This window comes from Nomia melanderi, chromosome 11 (assembly GCF_051020985.1).
Source record: "Nomia melanderi isolate GNS246 chromosome 11, iyNomMela1, whole genome shotgun sequence".
Lineage (NCBI taxonomy): Eukaryota > Metazoa > Arthropoda > Insecta > Hymenoptera > Halictidae > Nomia > Nomia melanderi.
In genome coordinates, this window is record NC_135009.1 from 8,992,473 (window position 1) to 9,015,907 (window position 23,435).

The 23,435-nt window shown below is 45.3% G+C and overlaps 1 protein-coding gene and 1 long non-coding RNA gene across 6 annotated transcripts in view; one reads left to right on the forward strand and one right to left on the reverse strand.

Moving 5' to 3' along the window:
- The window catches only part of LOC116430589 (uncharacterized), a 160,681-nt gene that overhangs the window by 118,321 nt on the left and 18,925 nt on the right, over positions 1-23,435 (reverse strand). The window lies entirely within an intron of this gene.
- On the forward strand, positions 14,840-19,183 carry LOC143175040 (uncharacterized). The gene is made up of 3 exons (XR_012999636.1): positions 14,840-16,861; positions 17,752-18,155; positions 18,282-19,183. It is a non-coding gene; the product is annotated as an uncharacterized LOC143175040 (long non-coding RNA).

Here is a 23,435-nt window from a genome sequence, read left to right on the forward strand (position 1 = left end):
AATTATCAGCTTTGTAACGCGCTTTCATTAGCGACTGGAAAGCAGACAGGCGGAGGATGCACGCGCCTATTCGTCGAGGAAAGCGAAAGAAACGGAGAAGACCGGTAAACACGGTCGAAGAGAGAACGATTATCGCGAGGACGCGCCGCCGGTGATCGATGATGGTTCGTCCTCAAGGCACAACAAAAACGAGTGTTTCAGGGTTTATTAAGGCTTCGTCGGATGGCTATCGGCCCGCTAATTGGACGACGAAACGTCACGATAACTATAACCGATCGTTCGTTGAGGCTGCGCCCGCGCGATCGCGACGGCCCTATTTCTGCTAACCGTTCGATTATTCGCCGCGATTAACGACGATTAATAACGACCCTGCCCCGGCCGGTATCTGTCCGGCTATTAAAGGTACAAACAGCGGAGAGCCGTTTTATCGGGCGGCTCGCGCAGGTAATTACGGGAGAGGTTCCGCTCCGCGGCCAATAAAGGAAGAGCCAACTCGCGCCGCGCGAGTCTTCCTTGAAATAAAACGATCCGAACCGGAAAAAAAGTATCGCCGTGGGCCGGTGCTTCGCCTTTTCCCCGGTGAACGTTTCGCCGTCTTTTATCCGACCCTCTAACCATTCGAAAGCGCTTTTATCGCGGATTTAACAAACTACGAGCAATTCCTGCAAAGAAATTGGAGTTCCCACGTGGAAAGGTCGGGGTTCGGGGCGGCTGCGGAACGTTGCCTTTCGATGTTAAATTGCAGCAAAGTGGACGAGGGTAACAATGTACCAGGACAAAGCGAGCGACCCTTGGGAGTGTTATATAGGGTGGTCGCAGTGAATGTCGAGTAAGCATTGCGGTTTCATTATTCGTAGTGTACCGTAGGTGTTCCCGTTGTTAATATAAATCAACACTTTACTGAATGGGTAGATTTATTGTTGACAATCTTTTGACTTTTCACTTATTTACGTTTTGTTTCCTTGTTCTCCTGTTTTCTTTATAATTGAGTTATAGAAAATATTATTGCTACTGAATTATTTATTCCTTTAAAACATTTTCTATACTTTTCTCAATCGCATTGCGCTCCGATGAGTAGCAAATGACTATCACCTTTATTAACCGGTCAGTAACACTCTGACTGCCACGAAAAATTTCAGAGTCTTATGTTCCACTTATTCTCTGTAGCAAAGATAAAAAGAAACAATTACTAATTATTTGGTATGAAAATTCTTACGTTACATTATTATTCAGTTATCCACGCTGTCGAACATTTTTATTCGACGTCCATTATCTTATGAAATATCATTTTTTCAAGTAATTTAGCTCTGATCATCTGAGACTACCATGGCAGTGAACGTGTTCAATTTCCAAAGAACCGTCGAAACTATCCAAGATTCTACATCAACCACAATCATCCTCCAACTGCAACACACGAATACGCCAGAAGCTTCTCCGTATTGGCGCCTTTTTCGCCGCATTCCGCACGGTTAATTGAAAATTACGAATTCACTATGGCCTGGATATTTGACGAAGAGCAACACCTCAGTTTCGCGTGAAACGGTGATGTCCGCTCACAGACCAGCATTCCCTTGCTTGAAGAAACGCTGCAATCTCCGGCGCGTGTGGGCTTCTATTAAAATTCTCTTCCGCGCGGTGGGTAACTTGCAACTTTAAATTGGGTTATCTCGTCCTCTGCGGACGCAGTCTCGCGCGAAATTAAAGAAGCTCCCCACTTCCGACCCATCCGTCCTCGCCGCTTTTCTCTCGGTTTCCAGGGTTCGCGGCTCGCGCCAAAGGCGCACCGTTCCTCCGATACATTTTAATTTAAAACCAAGGAGCTTGCAGCCGTCTCTGCTGGCCGCGGAGCGCGCCAGGAACGAGGGCCGAATATTTATATCTCTTTTTCGCCGTTCTCCTCCGGCGAGCGGAACGAAAAAAAGTTCGGCCGACTTTTTGCCGTGCGTTCCTCCTGGGAAACGGAAACGAAGTACGACGATTTCGCGAATCGTGCTACGATTCGAATGCTTGCTCGGAAAGTTTGCTTGCACAAAGAGCGACGGCGCTTTGTATAGTTTACTGGGTTTCTGCATCGAAGCAGGTTCCTTTGTAAAGGATTGTAACGGCGTGTCAGATATTTGTTGGAATTTCTTGCGAGAGGCATTTGTTTTAAGTCAAATATTACAATCGATGAGTCAGTGTGCTGACCCTAAGCACTTGATAGTTTTTTATTCGAGATATTCAATATTTGAGGTGTAGACGATATTCTCTGAAACTAATGAGAAGATATGGATTGACTGAAAGTCGGCTCTCGGCTGCAAAACGTTAAAATCTGTACGCAACGTACATTAGTTTCCATTAAGCATCAAGCAACTCTAAAACTCACCAGAATTCTATCCGAAGGAGTACGACTGGAAAGAAGAAATAAGGTATTAGGATACGCAGAGGTTCCAACAGCCACGTTCAATCAAACCTTATTAATTCCCTGACTCGTCGCTCGGTCGAGTGCAATTTATGCGTACAGAATTGCCCGGCAGCCGGTCGGCAGCCATTCCGCCGCGTTTTCCCTTTCATCGCGAATCACGCGCACGAACTAGCTCCGCCCGTTGTCGCGACGGAGAGATCGGCCCGAAGGCTCGAGAATTATTTCAAAGTATCCAAAACCTGCAGCGGAGGGAGCTAAAAATGAAACTATGGTCTAATCTCGTACTAAGAATAATTCTATTTCTTTGCTATTCCAAATGCGAAATTCCAACGTCCCCAAAATAACGACATTCGTCGAATTGTTAAACCATTGCTATCGCGAGAAAAGACAAAAGAAGAGATTCAAGGGAAAAGAAGAACCAGGAGAAACGAAGACGCGGAAGACCAGCTAAGAAAAAAGACGCCGGACCGCGACGAAGGCGCAAAACGAGAAAGAAACACGGATAGATCACGTATGAAGCAGATTGCCGGGTACCGGCCAATCACGGAATCAGGTACACGCGCAGGTACCAGACGGTGTACCGTAGAATACGTCTTATTATAGAACCCGCGAGGGTTCTCCGTCGACCGCTTCGGGACGAGGCGAACGGAAATACGCGAAACGAGGATGGAGACGGAATGAAAAAGAACATCGGCGAGCGAGAGAGAGGAGACACGAGCATATTGCAAGGGTGTGTCTGCCGACCTACGAGGTCAACATTGTTACTATCATTATTGGTACCAGGCCTGGACGCTGCACCGCGGAGCCGTGCATTCTCTTTCCAACCTCTTCCCTCTTCCTCGTTTCTCTGCCTACGGTCCTTTTCCCTCTCTCTCTCCCTCTTCCTCTCTCTTCCCCGTGGTATTAGACTTTTCCACGGGGCAGCGCATTCTCCGACGAGAGACGCTTCTACCGAGCGCTGAAAAATCGGATACGCAAGAAAGGGGGAAGAAAGAACGCCGGAAAGAAAGAGAGAAAGAGAAGGACGGCAATAAATTTTCTGAGCTTGGCGAGCTGTCCCTATATTTTCTTTATCCGTCGCGAAACCGATACACACTGACGGGCGTCAGCGCGCATGTGTGCCCGGCCGAGCTCACAATGACACAGGAAAAAGCGTGGGATGATATATCCGCGCTGCCGTGCAATTAATTATTCGCCTTTTTCCTATGGCGCGCCGGGATTAACGCTCCTATCTACCCGTTACTATCTAATTGGTGAACGCAACGGAAACGCTCGCGGGGGCCGGCCGCTGTATGTACAGGCAAATGCGAGGAACGCCGGTGTATCGGGGTGTGCGTTTGCGCGTTGCTGCTTTCGATTCACGCGCTCGAGAATGGCCGGTCGCGTAACGCGAGGTTTCGATGCCGATTGAATTTCCGACGGGAAATTGGAATTTCTGAGTGCACGTTCATGTCCCCGAGCGATGGGGATTAGAAAACCGTTCCAGGGATCAGGCTCATCCTAGAAATGGCGGACGCACGACTTTATGGAGCACGTTTGTCGGTAATGCGCCTCATTTGCTCGAATGGCAGCCTCTGTGTGTTTTTCTTGCATACGCGTTAATTACGGCAAGGAAATCTCATTTTTTAAACGTAATGAATATACGGTATCGCGCAAAATTGACACTGGAACTGGCAGGTAGATCGAAATGGCCATTTAGAGTCTCCTTCGCGATCATTGAAAAGGCAAAGACAATTTTCTGAGGAATTATTGAATCGACTGATTTAGATAAAACCAACCTGAAATATAAGCAAACTGAGTGAATAAGTAAATGTATTTTTATACATTTTACAGAGAAATACAAAACAGTCAACTTTACTGCTCGGTAGTTCTAGTATTAAAGAATCACTAAAACACCGTCATCGAAGAATTGCAGACCTCTGGACTCCTGTAACTTCCTAATAAAAGCTCGAGCAAGATTCTACCTGGGATCATTATAAAATACGAAGCTTCTACTTTTGTTTTCCATAAGTAAATTTTTCCTACGAGATTTCTGCCCACTACAACGACTGGTAAAGTAAACATACTTTTTCATTTGCGAAACTTTACGCCTGCCGCTCAAAGCGTTAAGGGGACGGTTTCTCGCGCGTGTCTCTGATGGTGGAATACTGTTTCCGTCTTCGAGACGGTCGAGGACGTATCCCTGAGGATTCGGTCTAGGTAGAAGACGGCAGCGACGTCGTTGCTCGAGCATTTTTCACGTCGGCGCGGATCGGGCTCTTGGCTCCGAAGTACGTCTCGCGCCGGCAATTTATCGTCCGCGCGGCAAATACATAATCTATCACGGCAGATAAGCCCGGATTAGTTCCCTTAAGCCTTATCCGAGCCTCGTATCTCGTCGGTGCGCAGCGATGAACATTCTCTTCGCTGTTGCGAAGACTTCTTCCCCTCGCCCCACCGAGACGGTAACCACCTCGCGGTGTCGCGGGAGCGGATTCTTCGTTTATTTATTTAACAGTGGAATAAATGCAACAACTGTGGCTCAACAATATTAACCATTTGCAGTCGAAAGTTTTTCGCTAGACATATTTAACGTTTGAGACATAGACGGTATTCATTGAAAGTAACTAATGAGAGAACATAGATCAATTAAGAACTAAAGGTATTTGATTTTGATATTCGAAGATTTGTAATGAAGATCTCATTTCGAAAACGATGTCCTTCATGTATGTAACGGTGAGCCACAGTTACAGTCGCGTTAAGGATGAAAGTTTGGTAGGTATAAGCGAGATACCATGGGACGCTAATTAATTACTTGATTAATTAATGGGGAATCCGTGATGCTCCCGAACAAAGTACATCCGCGGTTTCGAGAATGATAATGTAACTTCGTGTTTCCCTCGTGTTTGTTGCGTTTGGCGAAAGGACAAGTCTCATGGAGATGCCAACGTAATAATACCTGCAGTGACGTTTTATACGCTTGGTGAGATCCTGTGGAAGATATTCGGGTCGTTCCGGGAATCGAGTTGGTTTGATTCCAACTCCTGTATATCAGGGAATGTGAGCTACGAATAGTCGAAATATGTATACGTCGTGTGGTGTGCCTGGTTATTAAGATATATAGCGGTGTCGTTAATAAAGCTGAAGAGGATTATATGCTTATTCAGAACTCTAAAACTATAAAGTTATGGAGCGATGGAAATATGTAATTATGGAACTATAGAACTATAGAACTATAGAACTATAGAACTATAGAACTATAGAACTATGTAACTATGTAACTATGTAACTATGTAACTATGAAATTCTATGGAACTCTATGGAACTCTATGAAACTCTATGAAACTCTATGGAACTCTATGGAACTCTATGGAACTATGGAACTATGGAACTATGGAACTATGGAACTATGGAACTATGGAACTATGGAACTATGGAACTATGTAACTATGTAACTATGTAACTATGTAACTATGTAACTATGTAACTATGAAACTATGGAACTCTATCGAACTCTATAGAACTCTATAGAACTCTATAGAACTCTATGGAACTATGGAACTATGGAACTATGGAACTATGGAACTATGGAACTATGGAACTATGGTACTATAGAACTATAGAGCTATAGAGCTATAAACAATAGTAGTATAGAACTACAGTAAATAGTTTCACCTCGATGTCTCGCTGGTATCTAACTCAACAATTTATTTCAATATTCAAAATTTCAACTGTTAATATGGGTCACGGTTCACCCACTCATCGGTACCCGAACCCCGCATCGCGAGCGTTGAATATCGGGATCCAACAATGCGCGTTTGATCCTTTCTGATCCAGCGAACCGTTCGTCGAGATCCTCGGCCCGGTGTATTCTCCTACGATAACAATAGCTTTCCTCCTACGTCGATATTTACCCTCACCGGTTCCTTGAAACAAGGTCAGTTTCGAGTATGAATCTCGCGGATACAGGGATCCACGGTCAAAACTACGGAGATCAGAGATCGAAACGTGCATTGTCTAGTAATGCGTAGCGTCGAACGAATCTTCTGACCGGAAAGGACCAATTAATTCGACCAGTCGATGGATCAGTTAACAGGGCCAAGCGCACCCGCAGCTCCCGTAACCTCCATTCGAGCCCATCGAACACGTACACACCCAAGGCAACGTCAGTGAGGACGACGGCTGGGAGTTAGTCGTTTGATAATGACAAACAATTTGCTTGTTATTACGCGCGGCTCGTTTACATTCGATGCGCCGAACGAAACGTAATTATCGCGGCAAACGCGGTCCACCCCTCCTTCAGTCGGGGAACAGGGGACGCCATGTTTGCGCGTCAACTGACGCCCCGGTCGCATCCCTCTACCGATTCAGCCGGCCGTGAAATCGTCGAAAGTGATGCATCGAATCGTTATTAATCTTTACAGCGCCGGCATTTTGCCAAGCGAATAGACGATTTTATCTATGGAAACTTGGTGTATGTAAACACTAGACGTTGTGTAAATTTGAAAGCTGTAGGAGAAGCTACAGAGGTATTAACTTTGTTGGTTCTCGGTGTTCATACTGAACCAGTAATTTATTTCATTCGGTTATAGTTTAACCTCTTGCTAAATGGTTTTGATAACGATAATTTGCAAGGGATACAAAGAAATCTTTCATTTTCTCTCATATTAATTCTGAAGCTGAAATATTAAAAATAACAAAACAGCCTTCCGACCTATGTGATTCTGATCCAATGATCTAAGGAACATTGATTCCTGTTAAACTAATCTAGAAACTTTTACCACAAGTCTCGCTCGTTATTATAAGAGAAGCGTTTAACACCTTACTTTGCCATGTCACGTTATCCATTTAATTATGCTCACTTAAGAAAAACGCTCCATTCTATCTATCCATGATATAATCACAGTGCTTCGAATAGTTACAGCGAAAACTAGTAAAACACGTACTTATCGGACTAAAATTAAATGTCTACCTTGACATGGGATCGCGGAGGGTTAATACCGGCAGGAGCTTCCCCAGGTAGGAGGGAAAGAAAGAGGGACGATTAGGGTGCGAAAGGATAATATTCAAGGCTGAATCGCGTGCTCGCAGAGTCTCTGATGGAGGCGCGGATGTGTGGGTAGCTAAGGTCACGCGAGGCGCGCCGCGGGAATAAGAGAAAAGAGTAAAAATCTCGGGATGGGAATGAAAGCGAGCCGAGCCGAACCGCGCCGAGCGGAGCCGAGGCGAAGCGAGTTGAAGCCGAGAAGAGCTGCCGCGGCCAGCGAGGTAATGGCGGTGGGTGGCGGGCCGGTGGTTGGTGGTTGCTGCGCCATGAACTTTAGTGGCTATATCGATTGCACGCGTGTGCACCCGCGGAGCCAACCCCAGGCGCCTTCCCGTCTGCCGCCCTTGACTCCCGCGCGATCCAGACACGAAAACACCGGAAACCGGGCCAGGGATGCGAAGATCAACGAAAACAAGAGGACACGCTGGAAAGGGTAGCTAAGGAGACTCAAGGCTGCAGCTTGCAACAGAAACAGCGCAGAAGGAGGCGCCAGTGCTCTTGGACTTGGAGGAGCTTCCTTCGAGGACGAACTGCGGAACGATACTCAGTAACTGGTTTTTGTGTGAAGTTTCATTTTCATTTATTTTCAGAAAAACTGGTGATTAAATGTTTGAGGGGATGTGAAGGAAAACCTTGTTGGAAAGAGCCAAGCGATAGCGATTGGGTTATGTGGACAAATTCTAAATAGATCGCGCCTTTTTTGTTTAATACATATGATGAAAGATATTGATGGCTAGATATAAAACATGTTAGTTATATGGTTTATATGAAAGGAAAGTAAACGACGCGACAATTACGCATTAGTAACATTCAAATATACTGTGTATTACCTAAAGCGGTCGAATCTAGGTCTTTTCGACGTGAAATCTGAACACCGCGATCTGCGTGGGAATGGTTAAAAAAAGATCTAAAGAAGCTGCTACGTAAGGGAAACATTGATGCCTTCGGTTGAAAGGTTTCGTTGGAAACGAAGCGGCAATTAACTTCGCAGCCGAAGGTGAAAGCTGCGATGCCGCGACGAACGATAAAGAAATATTTTGCTAGAGGTACAAAGCGATCAGAACTCGCCAATTTACAGCTTTATTATATTCTGCAAACTTTCGAATGTCCAAAGTTTCACAGGATAATGAGCGTTCTCAGCACTGATCGTTTCAACGGAATCCTGGAAACTCGTTTATCCGCTAAATTAGACGTCGGGGTTCCGTTTGCGTGCGTGTCGCACGCGATCCTCGCGGGTTGCTTTTTGGCGATGATCGTGGCATCGATCGTTCAAACGACGTATTGTTTTTGAACATCGGTTAATAGAATGTAAGCGTCTGCGCCCGCAGCCGTGCTTACAGGTTTAGGTTGTTACACGTTCGGGGATTATGAAGTTGCGCTCAGCTTTACGACGTGAACGTGACTTCTTTGTTATTTTTCGGGTTGGGACTTTTATTATATGTTTCACGGTGTTTGGTGTTTTTGTTTGCCATTCGTGGTTATCGTCGGGGAGTTTCGAGCTATAATTCTTTACGGGGAGGTTAAAGAAAGGGTATTTTTTACGTATTTTTTTAGAGGATTGAACCACGTACCTTTTAAACGACTTCATCGTTGCAATAAAGTACATCTTGAAGCAGTTTCTAGAAAGATTTCGATAAAAAACGTCGATATTCGTAGCTGCGAACCGCTTAAAAACACACTTCCTTAAGCCCTGGGACGACAACACTCTCGCGAAGCTCAAAGGAGTCTTCACGAATGCGTAGCCCCGCGTTACGAAATTTCTAAAGATCTCTCGAGAGAAAGTAAACAAGCGAGTAACGGATTCCAGGAGAAAAGCGCGCATAGAAATGGAGATGCTTTAGGGAAACTGAGAAGAGAAGGCGCAAGTTTCACGTAACATCAAGCTTAGCGAACTATTTCCCCGAAAATCTTCGCTGATGTTTCGCTTGTAATCTTGGTACACGTTGAACAAGGATAATTAAAGCAAACTTAACGTGCCGATGGAAACAATTTTGGAGTTAGCAGGATAAACTTCTCACAAAGGAAGTACGAATGAAAACTCAAGCCACTTGTTCGAAGAAGTTGCACAATAAACGACTCGCCAGGAGCCAAACAGAAACACGTATCCATCGTAACTCTACGACCGCTCTATCAGAGGAAGAATATCTCATTTCAGCCTCAAACAAACATATAATTTCGATATTTACTAGTTCCCGTGTATACCTCGGCGAGCCGATATCACAAAGCGAAGGGTTTAAATCTCTCCACCACGGAGGATGACAACCACGAATCCTCCAGGCCTGAGTATCGGCGACGTCGATCTCGAGGAAAAAAGGAACGGTCCATCGATCGTAGCTTCCGCCGGGCTTCGAGCGGTATTTACGAGGCTCGCGGCACGGCAGTTCCCGCGCGAAGCCGGGAAAAGGAGGCACAGATCGTCATAACCGCGGTCGTAATTCAAAGCCGGTAACGCAAGGAACGACAGATACGATCAAGCCGTCGCTGGGACGAGCGGCCAGTAGTGGGAGAAGCCGGGGGATGAGCAAAAAGGACGCGGCAGCATAAATCCCGTGGAATCCTCGTGGAAACTCGCCTCGAAACGCAGAAAAGGTTCGTTCGCCGGAAAGTAATCATCCCCCTGCGTCCTCCGTTCTCCCGTAGGATCATCGAGTACGAGGATCGCGACGACGAACGGGACACGTAGGAAACGTATCGGATGACCGGCGGTCGCGGCGCGTTAACAGATTATTTTACGCCTGCTTCGTCGACGATAATCCGCGTCGTTACGCCGGCTCGTCGTAAAGCTCGGAAGAAAGAGAGACAGAAAGGGATGAAAACGAGTGAGGAAGAAAGAGAGAGAGATAAGATTCGTCTCGTTTTACGCGGGCAAATTGGCGGAGATTTTAAAAGGGTCGCGAATAATTTGATCGAGGCGGCGAGGCGACGTCGGACCAGGCGTAGATTTCGCGAGCGCCGGGATATCTCGCGGACGTCTCGTTACCGCGACGCACAGTGCAGACGCAAAAATCCGCGATGAAAAGCAACACGAGCGTCGTCCCGGTCCCGGACGTTTTATCTCTCTCCGGTTACCCCGTCCGCTCGGCGACGATTCCGTCTCTACTCTCGTATATCAGCGGCTGAGACTTCGTGTGGGAGCGCTGTCTCCGGGCCCGCGGAGATAAGTAACGCACAGTTTGCTCGGTGTCGGGGAATTACGGAGGCAGGACACCTTCGGTGTGTGTAAGAGTCCTTTATAGTTGATACGGGGAGGAGGTGAGGAGAGGGAAAATCGAGCAAAGAGAAGCGAGGGGGAAAGGGAGACGGAGAACGAGCGTCGAAAAGGACGCTGGGACAGGACTCTCTCCGCGGAGAGAGAGCGAAGGGGCTTCGAACCGTGGTCTGCCGGGCCGAGCTATATAAGTCCTGAACGACCTTGCAGCTTTTTCAATGCAAGGACGACGTTCGCTCGATAGGGTGATAGAGATGGCGAAGGGTGAGAGAACAGGAAGGATGGAGCTGGAGAGACTAAGAGCGAGCGATTCGAGAGACCTTCGACACTCGGTGCTGCTGCTGCCGCTGGTAGTTGGTAGCTGGTAGCTGGTAGTTGGTAGCTGGTAGCTGGAGAATCGTGCGTTCTCAGGACCGTGGGACAAGTAACCGACGATCAAACCGCTGCCGGTGTCCTTCTGACCCCTTGACACCGGATGCAAGAGATGTTGCTGAGAGAGGACAGTTTTTCTGGAAGCAGGTTTCAGATGTCGATGGCTAGGAGCTAGTTAACTTTTTGGATGTTAGCGGATAACGGTGGTTTTGGGTGATGAATGTTGGCCTGTTCTTTGGAATACAGGATTAGATGTACGGTTGCGCGTAGTTTTACTTGAGTTTTATTAATGGATTATCAATCTTGTCGACAGATTTGCGAATGATGGAACAGTGATCATTAGGGTTGGCTAGGTCTTAATGGTACTATTTTAGTTATGCGAGGTTGAAATGAGCGAGACATGAAATCTTAGTTCCCAGGAATTATTTAGAGAAGATAATCTTGCGTGACAATTTCTGCTCGACAGATTCCGTTTTGTTGTAGTAGATATCTTTGAGCGCCTTTTTTTAATTCGCTCAAGAACTGACCACAGTTAGTCCCTTCGAAGTCAAGCATTCCAAACATTCACCTCCTCTTCTAGCTCTACACAGCATCCCTTTCAGAGATGTCTGCGCATTTAACTTATGTATCCGGAAAACTCCCCTTTCCCTTCATTATCACACTGCATCCCTTTTAGGGATGACCACATATCTGATTTATCTATTCAGTCAATACCTCCCTTTTCCAAATCTCAGGGAACTGCAGTAATGAAAGACCGAGATAGCTACAGGACCGAAAGACAATAGCCCCGCCAAACCTACAGATAGACACAACCCCCATTTTTCCAAGCTCTCTTTCTCCCACTTCTTTCAATTAGATCCCTTAAATACCGAGGAAAAGCTGAAAGCCCGTACACTCATTTCAAACAAGTAATACCTACGCGACCCACTGTCAATTCGTGTAGCAAGTTTCGTATAATAAAGTCAAAGTGAAATCAATTGTGTAAAGTTCTTCTTCCTCGCAATACTCAACCAGAGTCACCTCAACAACGGTATAAAACCTTCGCCGCGAGTCTGACGCGTTATTATAAGGCAAAGGGTCAAGTTACTCCCGTTACGCGTGTAACGGAGAAACTTCCGAAATAATCGCGGCGAGTGGAATATTCTGCGCGCGGGATCGATAAAGAGCAGCGATGGCCGTGCGCGCGGGCAAAGGTTTAACGGCTGGATGAGAAGGGTACAGCTCATTAAAGCGTGACCGTCGCTGCACGCCGATGCAGAAGGGAGGCAGCGATTGGTGCACGGTGTATTTTGCCCGGCTAATAGATTCTAAGTGCACATTTTCCGACGGGAGCATCGCGCCGGAATATTCGTGCGCCGCCCCGATCCCGGCCGGTTCGTTCGTTTCGTGCTCGAACCGCAATTACTCTCGCGCCGCGATACTGCGACGTACAAACGATCTTCTCCCGCGAGTTGCCCGTTTTTCTCCTCGTTAAACGGCGCGCGTACGTCATCCTCGCGCCTCGTACACGAGAAATATTCAATTACGAAAAACCCACGTGCAGCGTGTCGCGCGGCGTACCTGGCCACGCAAACAACTCGAAAAACTAACTTTCCCGTTGGCATTAACGGACCTGACAGTCGTAATTCGGAGACGGCCGTTGGAATTCAAATAAAAGGTTTATAAACGAGTCGGTGCGCCTCAATCCCGTTGAGACTCGCTGCTGCAGCTTCAGGCTACGGAAAAATATTCGCGATCCGAGCTCGCACTTTTAACACGTGCGACGTGTCACACGATGAAGAATAACTGTGATGAATCTTAACGCATTGGATTCTGTTGTATAAAACAAGTTACGACGATTTTATGAAACTTTTGTGATATGGAATTGAAATTTCTATATTCTAGAAGATCTAATAGCTTCTATATTCAATGAAACAATTGAGGTTACTCTATTGTCGCGATCTTTTCTTCCATTATTCTTCTAAAATAATAATTAGCCTATGTTATATAAATTCTCTTTACTACTACTCTGCATTATATTAGCCTATGTTGTTTACTTTCCCTTATAATAACGCTAAATACCTCATTTCCCCAATCAATACTGGAAGTTTCCCGAAACCTAAAGAAATTACTACAATTTCAAAGCAAACTTCAACGACTGCAAAGAAAACAGCAATTTCCAGTGCTCGCGCCATATCTTTCGTATTACCTGCGCACGGTGAATCGTCGCTACGTGCAAATACGCGGAGACACCCAAAAGTGGAAACACCATTCCTTTTTCCGTCGCGAAATCGGATACGCGATAGCGTTACGTGGAACGGAAAGGCCTGGCTATCTGGCAGCAAGCCGCCGCGCCGCGCCGTTTCGGAGAAGCGACGCAGTCCTCCCGGGACGGACGAGCGGCTTAACAAGCCGAATCCCCGAACAACGGCCTCGTTAAAACTTACCCGATAAATCGTCGAATTACCAATAATCAATTCGCCACAGCGCGCCGTTGAGGCACGATCGTTTTCTCGCAGCGAAAGCTTTATTACCCGTATTATTAAGCGGCGCAAAACCTCGGCCGAGTTTAACGGCGCATTAACGTCGAAACACCGGCGCACCGCGTCGACAAAGGTGGCCCTTGGAATTCGAGTCGTTCCTCCGCCGTCACGATTCGTCGCTGCCAACCGTATCTCTGGAACGGCGATCGCTCGAGCGGCATGCGGGCCTTACTAATTATCCGTAATAACGTGAAAATTGATTTTGTTTTAGAAACCAGCGATACCTTCATTAACCGCCCTCTGAAGAAACGTTTATGCTCTAACCTGGAACTATTTTAGGCCTCCACTTACACTCGGTTGCGAGATACATGTTTATCGCGAATTTTCGAATTTTATTTTGATGTTTGGTGTATCTTCTAGTAGGCGGACTCATTACTAAAGAAAAGCGTTCAATAATTAATTAATTAGCTGTGAAACTAGATGAAACCTTGGGAATACTAGGCCCAGAGAAAAATAGTTTCAGAATTAAACAACGAGACATCAATTCTAACCGAAGGAAGTGCAAAGGTCACAAAGAAACTGTATTATCCAGCAGTCAATAAATCCCAATTAATAGAAGCAAAAGAAAAATGCCTCTTTGTTCTCGTAAGTGGTTGCAACCGGCTCCGCGGTCTAGTTACCAACGGATAGAGGACGTTAAAGCGACTCAGCCTTGACCGTTTCCATTGTCCCAACTCCTAGAACTAATTTTCGCGTCGCGAGCACTTCCGAACTCGTTTCAGACACCGTTAATTTACATTTCGCGCGTAAGTTCGTTAAAGCCAGCGGGAAACCCCGTCGGCGGGGGAGGGGGCCGATCAGCAGGAGCTTGGGAAGCTTCCGTTGCCGAAGAGAAACTGCCGGATCGAATCGGATTTCCAGCATAATTAATCGGGCCGCGCAGTGGGCACGGAAAATTCTTTATCTCTCTCTTTCCGCTCCTCTATTTTTCCTCTCCCTCTAGCTTCACGCCTCCCCCTGTCTCTGTCTCCGTTCACCGTTCGACCGACCAGAAGGTGGTATATCAGCATTAGAGGCAGAACACGTTCTCGAGGACTTGGCATTTGCCGAGGAAAAGGTGAACATATGAAATCGTCAGCGCTCGGTAAGGCTCGCTTCGCTGGAAACACCGATATCTCGACCAATCGGGACCTTCGCGCGCCGCGAGGACGAGGAGGGGGCGATCGAAGGTGAGGACGATTAATCCTCCCGCGCGAGCGAGCGAGCGAACGAGCGAGCGAGTGCTACCACACGATTATTTCGTAAGGCGAAGGACGATAAAGGTCGCCTTCGACTGCATTCGCAATCAGTTGCACCGGAGCGAGACCCGTAGACGAGTCTGCGGCTAAATCGGGACGTCGGCCGTTCTAACTGTTTTGCCGGAGTTCGAGGCGGTTAGCCAGTCGATTGCGATCCTCGAACGATCCTCTAAGTTCTCGTTAACTTGGATATCTTGAGCTCAATGTACTTATAGTGAAACTATAGGAATTTATGAAATAAACAGTGGCAACTGTGAAGTATCTTTGAATCGTGAATTCTTGTATGTTTGATTTAAGTTTCTAAAATTTTATGTAGGGGATGTTGATGTCAGAGAAAAGAGCTGCGATCAGAGTTGAGTTCTAATGATTATTCCGATTAAATAGATGATAACAGACGCTCGAATGTAAGGATAACAAGATGTGAAAACCTCAAGGAAGTAAATGCATTTTAGTGGCAGCGAATATGTCTAATGAAAGTTTACGGATGTACTTAGGCAGGTATTGTTACAGATAGCTCTCGAGTTTAATATCGTAGCTACCGAAATTCATTGCGTTATTAGCGGAAACTCAGTTTATCGGTTTCTCATCGGGTATTCGAACGAGCTCGAACGTACTTACAGTTAACCGCAGCCACGAACCGACAGTCACCGTGTTTAATCCTTCGGCGGTCCTTGAAATTAATTGGCGGCCAATTTATATGATTCTCCTTTGCCGGGCGGAGGCGAGGGAGATTATCTTTGACGATGAAGTTGTCTTTTCATCGACGGCAAACGAGGCAACGCGGTCGTGACGGAGCGGCGGCTTCGCTCGCGAGAAAACGTGATTCTCTTTTCGAAATTGAAAACGTTGATGGTGTACGGAGAATCGAGAATCGTTTGATTCAATTGCTTTGGCGATGTCTCCGGATGGGTATATCCCATCGGTGAAATCTTCCCATCCACGGATCGGGCACGGTGACGCGAGAAAGCGCGACAATTAACCGCCATTTTCAGATCAATGCTCTTACCCGTGCGGCTCTCACTATCGTATCCACGAGATCTCTCGGCTTCGCGCAACGTTTCGCGACTTTTACTTTCCGCTTCCACAGTCTTTGTCGGGTTTTGTCCCGATACGCTCCATCGAGAGTCTCGTGCTAGTTCCTCTGAAAACAATCCGTTCCGTAGTCCGACTAAGCGAGGTACTCTGATTTCGGGCGGTCATCTACAGTCGACGGAATGGATGACTCTTGAACCGTACTTTTTCCATACTCGTGGCTGGAGAACTTCAAACAGGGGATAGCTGAATAGAATATCACAATTGAAAGACCAATAAAAAAATCGAGTAACTATGCTAACAAAGAATATCGTTACGTTCAACTCAATTTTTGGGCACGAAACTGTTAACTCTTTAAATTCATGTACAGTGACTCACAGAATCATTCACTGAACAAAATTGATTACTCATCCCAATTCTACATATTTCCTATACCTTTCTATATATTGTTTCCTAAATACCAACGCAAGATTCAACAATCTCCACAAAATTACGCAAATTCATGCGTCACCTCCAAATTTGATCAATGCTGTTCAATCTCCGCAATCCTTACATCCAGCAATTTCAAATTTAGAAACGAGGTTTTCCATTAAACCGAGACTCTCAGTGAATCACCAGCAGAATCCCCAAGATGATCAACACAACTAGTACCTACCGGCGTTAGTTATCACGCATGAAAGCTTTCGGTTGGCAGGACAGCGATGACGGATCTCCGGGGAACTTCCTGCCGCGTTTTAGGAACGGTCGCGTTCATACATTGAAAGGGCGCATGAAATCTTTTATAACCGGACCACCGACGAGGGCGCGTCTGAAATAGACGGGAAAGATCGGCGGGTTAAGGAAGGAAGCCAGGAATCAGAAGGGAGGGCAGTGGCCTGCGCATCGCGGCCGGTAAGTTACGATAATGGCGAGGCATCGGTAAGTTATGTCAGGATGACGGGGAAGAAAGGGGAGAATGGATGGGACGCGGGGAAGAAACCGGCCCAGCGAATAGACGAGATCGAAACGAAGGAGAGAACGTCGAGGAACCGGAGGTTGATTCGCGGTGGCGATTGGCAGGTAAGAATGATCGTAGAAGACCGGTGGATGATGGTTGAAAAGGGGTTGAGAGGGTTCAGATGGATAGGCACTTGGAAAATGAGAGGATTATGAATGCGCGGTTATTAGCAGTCTATCTATTGAAAATTGTTTAGTGGTATTAACTCCTTAATCTATAATATCGTGGTGAAGGATTTGAAAAGAATCTACCAAATGTAAGTGTCATTTAATCCTTTCGAATTCGAATGAGATATAATTTTTTCTTTTATCAATCATAGTGTTCTAGAATAAACGTAGACATAACGTGATAATTAATTATAATTCGGTTGAATGTGATTGTGAAACAAATCATAGGACAAGAGGTTAATTATAGATACTTAACCTCTTGCCTAATAACGTGTCAAACTCGTGGTGAAGATTTTAAACAGAATTTGACAAACATAAATATTACTAGTTTTTGTGAATACGAATTTACTATTATTTTTCTGTTACCAATTATTATAGTTTAGAAGAAACATAAGCATAGAATATGTCTAGAATTTTCTTCCTCTTTTCAATAAATTATTGATAATAAAATAGGTGTATCAATCGTAGTTGAAAAGTAAATCGTAGAGCAAGAGATTTACGCGTTCACTGAGGCCGATATATCGAGCAGAAACTCTTGATGATTTTGATGCAAATTTCTAACTAATAGTTTGAAGTACTATTGGGCAAGTAAAAACTGAAGAAGGTTTTGTTATTGGGATTGAAACTAACAATTTTCATTCATCGAATATACCAACCTCGTTCTCTGTGATTTCTTTAGTAATCCTAACGAGTATCACTTTATCTCGAATAAATTCCTAACAAAGAAATTCTACGCTTTTACTACCATTACGGATAAAAAAGAATGAAATACAATCATTTTCTAGATCCTAGTGTATCTCGAGGTCTTCAGGCGCAACAGTCCCACGAAAAGCTGTTGAAACCGTGTCGAAGCAACAACCGATCCGCGACGTGGCCAAAGACAGACGGAACAAAGGGAGAAAGAAAAACTAGAACGAAACACGAGGCAAGGAAGGAAAGAGACACAACGGCGCTAGGAAATACCGGCGATCAGCGATCGTGTCGGAACAACGTTGGGGGGATCGGCGAAATGGGTTGGGTCCGGAACAAGGGAAACAAAGAGCGGAGAATTAACACTAGATTTACGAACATTCGTTGTACAGTTCAGTCTATCGTTCCTAGAAGAATCGACGTTCATTTGTTTGGATCTTCGAAACTAGAATTTGCAGAATTTCGTTTCACTGATGTTTTTTCGCAAAATCACTGCGTGGTAAGCCCGAAATTTATTAATTCTAAACATTCAAACTTTTTTAAGAAAGGAATATATTCATTAAAAACACGTTAACAGAACTGTATCGAATCGAATAGATCACATTTTGATTGAAAAAACTTTCAGAACATCAATCAAGGTGTCCTTTTTTCCGCAAAATCCGACGTTTCACATTCCACGACCTAATATATATCGTTATTAAGCACTGTCGCGAAAGAAATCATAGGATAAGGGTTGAAGAACGAAAGAAAACCGCAGCAACAGGCGACGGTAGCGGGCAGAAGGGAGGAAGAAATAGTAAGGGACGGTCGCGGCGGGAGGCTCCCCGCGACTTTGGAGAACTCATTTGCGAGAATCGTAAAACGATTACTGCCCGGTTGCCTCGCTCGGCGGCTCAAGTCAAACAAGAAATTGCATAAAATCGCTGTCGGCTGTCGGACGGGGACGAGTAAAAAGCGCCGCGTGTGCGCGCCGCGAAACAACGCTCGGAACAGGAGGAAACGGTAGGCGACGAACGGCGGGGGCGGTCGACAAAGGGTGAGGAGGAGCGTGGTCGGGGGTGAGGAATTTTTAGCGACCTGGCCGAGATCTCGAAATAAACGTCACTGGTATGGGGACCGGGTATACCACGGAGAAACCTGGAAAACAATAACGAGAATGCGAGAGAGGCTCTCGTAAAAGGGAGATAGGGCGTCCAGCGCAGTGGTAAAAATGGCAGATAAAGAAGCGAGAGGAATGCGAGCCACGGGCAAACTGAAATCGGGATTGAGAAAAATAACGGGACAACTTGTACTATCTCCCTTTCCCCATACCTATGCGAGAAATCGCTTATATGGCCTATAAGCTTTCGGAAACGACGAATCATTAAGCGCTGCGCCAGGGAACTCTTGTATGAGACACGCGTTTCCTCTGTGAACTAGGCGTTCGGAGGCTGCCAGAGAAGTTAATGTTGAATATACACGGTTCTTTTCTTCGTGGACATTGTTTCTGTGAATGAATCCCTTTACTTGTTGCGGTGTCTTCGAGATGGCATGGGTTTAGAGATAATAAAGTTGATTATAACACGTCAGAGACGTGATTGTTATGTGTTTTATTTCATATATTTCTAGCTGTTCGTCGTGGTTTTTTATTTTATTTTTCATTTTATTTATGGATAAATGTGTTCGTTAATAGCGATAGAAATTATTTTCTTTTGTGTTCTGTATAGAGATTGGTAAATGAAATTAATTGGTGGGATTTGGTTCGAAAACTTGGAATTAAATTGGAAAGGGAAGGGTTAATCGCGATGATTTGCTGTAATTGCGATTCTTCGAAGGTCAGCAAACGCATCAGAGATTTCATCTCGTCGCTTTCTTTCTTCGTTTTCGAACGATCGAATTATTACCATTTTTCAACGAACGGCAAGAGTATAGAATTTCTCTTACCCTCCGGGAATTGTTAACAATAAAGTAAGTCCAGTCACGAAATGCATCATAAAGCAAGAGGTTAATGGAGACTCATTGCCAGAACGCCACCGTCCTTTTACTCTCGCCCGAAGGTTCCCGTGTCGGCCGCGTGCAAAGGTTTCCCAACACCTGCTCAGCAACGTGCCTCTTTTCTTTTTTCTTCTCCCGTTTCGAGCTTTTCCCTTCTTTCCCGCTCGCTTTCACTTTCGCCCGGGAAACGAGTCAAGTGCGTCCGCGATCGATAGCGGCCCCGCCGCACAGCAAGGTCGCCGCGAGTTTCCTCTTCTGATCGCGCGTTCACCGTTTTCCGGCTGGTTTTCGCGATTAGTTTCTCTTAACAGAGTTTTTAACAGTCATTGAACAGTCGATAATGAATACTTTTAGGTTTCTTAATAAATCTCTCGATAGAAACAGTAATTGTAAACCTGATTGAACGAATCAACCTGGAAAACAATCCACTCGCTTCTCATAGCAACTATTGTTCAAAGAAAATGATTAAGCTACTTTCTGATATAAAATATTCGTTAAACAGCTTATTAGTGCCTCAATAACCATGCTAACCAAATTTTAGAGACATGGGTTTCTATATAGATTCAAAAATCAATTGATATTTACTTAACACCTTGATCTACAACATCGTGTCAGACTCGCGACGAAAATTTCAAACTGAACTTAAGAAATATAAGTGTTACTCATTTGTTTTAAACATAAATTAACTGTTACGTTCCAATTATCCACCGTTAACCTTTGGGGTAAACATAAACATGAAATAAGCATCAAAATTGGTTTTTTCCTAATTAATTAGTAACGACAAAGTAGTTGCATCGATCATAGGTAAAGAATAAATCATAGGGCAAGGGGTTAAAGACGAATTCTCCTGAAAACGCATCGAACGAATTGAATTCCGTTGCATCTATTAGATACAACGGGAAGCTTGGGGGAATGATCAGAGGAATGATCACGGATCAGGACGGTATGGAATTTTGACGAGCGCTTATTCGGCAATGAACGTGTTAACAGTCGCGCCATGTCCCCGTAATTCGCGCCTCGTGCCCTCTTTCTCTCAACCCGACCTGTTTGAAGTTCAAAGTTCGCAAAAGTAGAAAGCCCGTTCGTTGGGGAAACTTCTTTCCCCGCCGACGACTCGGCTGAATTTATTCATGACATCGACGAACGGGAGCGGGCCGCGATCGTGAAGCTGCGTCACGCGCGCAGTACCCAGCGGAGAGGGTTTATAAAATTCGCCGGACGGGAGGGGACCTTGGATCCGCGTTTACGACGCCGTTCGCCGTGACGCGACGCCCGGTAATTCCATTCCGGACGCAACAATTCCGAGAAACATCTTTCCCAGCGAGACGACGCGACGCCTCTGCGCGCGCAGCGAGCACAGTCCTGGAGCTGGACAAGTTTGACGCCAAGAATCACATTTTTATGCATCCTACGGGACTTAAGTAGTCCTGGCACCCTTTATACGATTCCCCGTTTACGAGCGGCTCCGTCTGAGAAATCAGGAAGGCTTCCAGCCAAGAATGAAAATATTTAATTCGTTGGATCGAAATATTCCACTGTAGCCCGCCGTTTTCCTTCCGTCGTCTCGTTGGAAGATCCAGCGATCGCGAAAGACTAGTAAGAGACAACGAAAGAATGTATTGTTCGTTGGAAAAGTTGGAAACAAAGTTCGTCTCAAAGGAAAGTTTCTCTGTTGGTTGTAGAGCTTCGTTACCTCGGCGAATCTTCGACTTAAGCCGCAATAACGCGGAGTCTCGAGACGGCGATGATCACCGGGGGCGACCGGAAATGAGGCGATAAAGGATTAATCTCGCCGATTAATCTCCGATAAATGGTCCGACGGAGCGGAGCGATGGGTGGAATTTCTAATCGGCCGCGAAGAGGCACCGTTAAACGACACGGTCGCCGAGTGAATCAGATTACCTACCTACCCCCGCAGGCTTTGACGACCATTCAAACTATAACCGGAGGAATTGTGTTTCAATGTAAGTGGCCGGACGGGGAACGGCATGTGCGTAGCATTTACATATAAACGTGGGCCGCTTGGAAATTGATTTCATAAAAGGAAGCACGGGAACCTACGATAGACGCTGTAAAAGAGGGTGCAACCCGTCGCAATAAGCGGCGACGAACGATACTGTGCACACGTGCTCCCGCGATCAACCTCGGCTTCCCCGGGAACCGACAAGCTTTCCGTCACGATCGAACGCGTCGCGTGCTTTATCACGGCGATCCCCAGAGAGTTTTCTATATTCACAAAATTGTTATCGACGCGTTACGGATTGATGGGAACTGCGGATTGCGAGAGTCCTGGTTACTTTGGGAACTACGGTTGTTGAATTAAAAAGGGAACTAGGGATGTTGTCGAAGCCGCGAACAGGGAACCAGAGAAAATCAGAAGGAAAAAGGAAACTCAAAAAAATTCGGAGCTATTTAATTAGTAAAAGAAAACAATTTATTTCTTCCTAATATAGACACTCGTGGATCGTAGACGTCCGCATGCTACAACTCCTCAGTGCAATTAACTAATCTGCACTTTTCCGTGCAACGTCTTGCCTCACTTTTCCTATTCTTCCGTACACAGTCAAGTAGCCAGGGCTCGAGAGCCTGGCCCTTGTTTGAAATTAAGCATTTGGACGCTCGTAAAAGATCATTCTAGATGTCCAACAACAAATGTATACGCAGATGGGACCATTTCGGGCTTTTTCTCCGTATCCCGCCGAAAAGAACATTTCGTCAATTGCCTACCATAACTTAACAATTATATTATTTTGGGATATGCAGTATCGCCTTGAGAATTATAATAGCACTTTGAGAATTGAAATTGTGATCTGCAATGAAAACTTGTGATTTACTTTGAAATTTGGTTTCCATTCGTTTCATTTATTTTACATTCAATCAACTCTGCACAGAGATGGAATATTTCACTGTCTTCGATCCCATCAAAGTTTGACCTAATTATATTCTACCTACACAAATTTGTTCGTTAAATTCGGATCATTCAAGAACACCTATGACAAGATTAGATGATCATAAAAGAGATAAGCGAAATCGTGTCGACGGCGTTACGAAGTTTCTGAAGATCTCTTGGGAAAAAGTAAACGAGCGAGAGTAACAGGTTTATTGAGAAATGCTGAGCGTAGTAAAGAAAGGTGCTGATGCAGGCAGATGAGAGAATGAAGATCGTCTCTTTCGATGACACTCGTGTTCAGTGACGAAGAAGATAATTGGCGTGCATTGTTCGATGCTAATCTATAGTACGTTTGAATCATTAAAAATTCTAGAAGGAAACATGGCATTTATTGTAGAGGAAACAGCATTATACAGCTTTGTTAGCTAACCCTTCCATCTTCAGCACTAGATTTACGGACTTTCATTATACACATTATTCCATTGTTTCTAGAAAACTACATGCCTGCTCATATAGATCGCAAAAGTAACAGTTTCAAAACAAGAGAATTGCAATGCGTATTCGCATAATTGCACAAATCAAAATTGATTTACACTGTTATCAAATAATAAATTTAAAAAATTCAGTATCTATCAAATTGACGGGTTCCATACATCTACTATTAATATCATAACATTTTTCGGTCTGTAAAGTTTAAATCCCTAAAATGACATTCAAATACACCAAAAATATAACATCAGAGAGTAAAACATCAGAGGGCCGCTCGTTGGTGCAAAAACCCGAGAAAACGGGTCGCAGTTTCCCACGTTAATTTTCAGCTATCGGAGATCGGCAACGAAATTTCTCGGGCAGACGTGTCGATTAGACGCGCGGTGTCGCCCGTGCGTCTCCCCCGCGCATTTTAATCACGAAGCA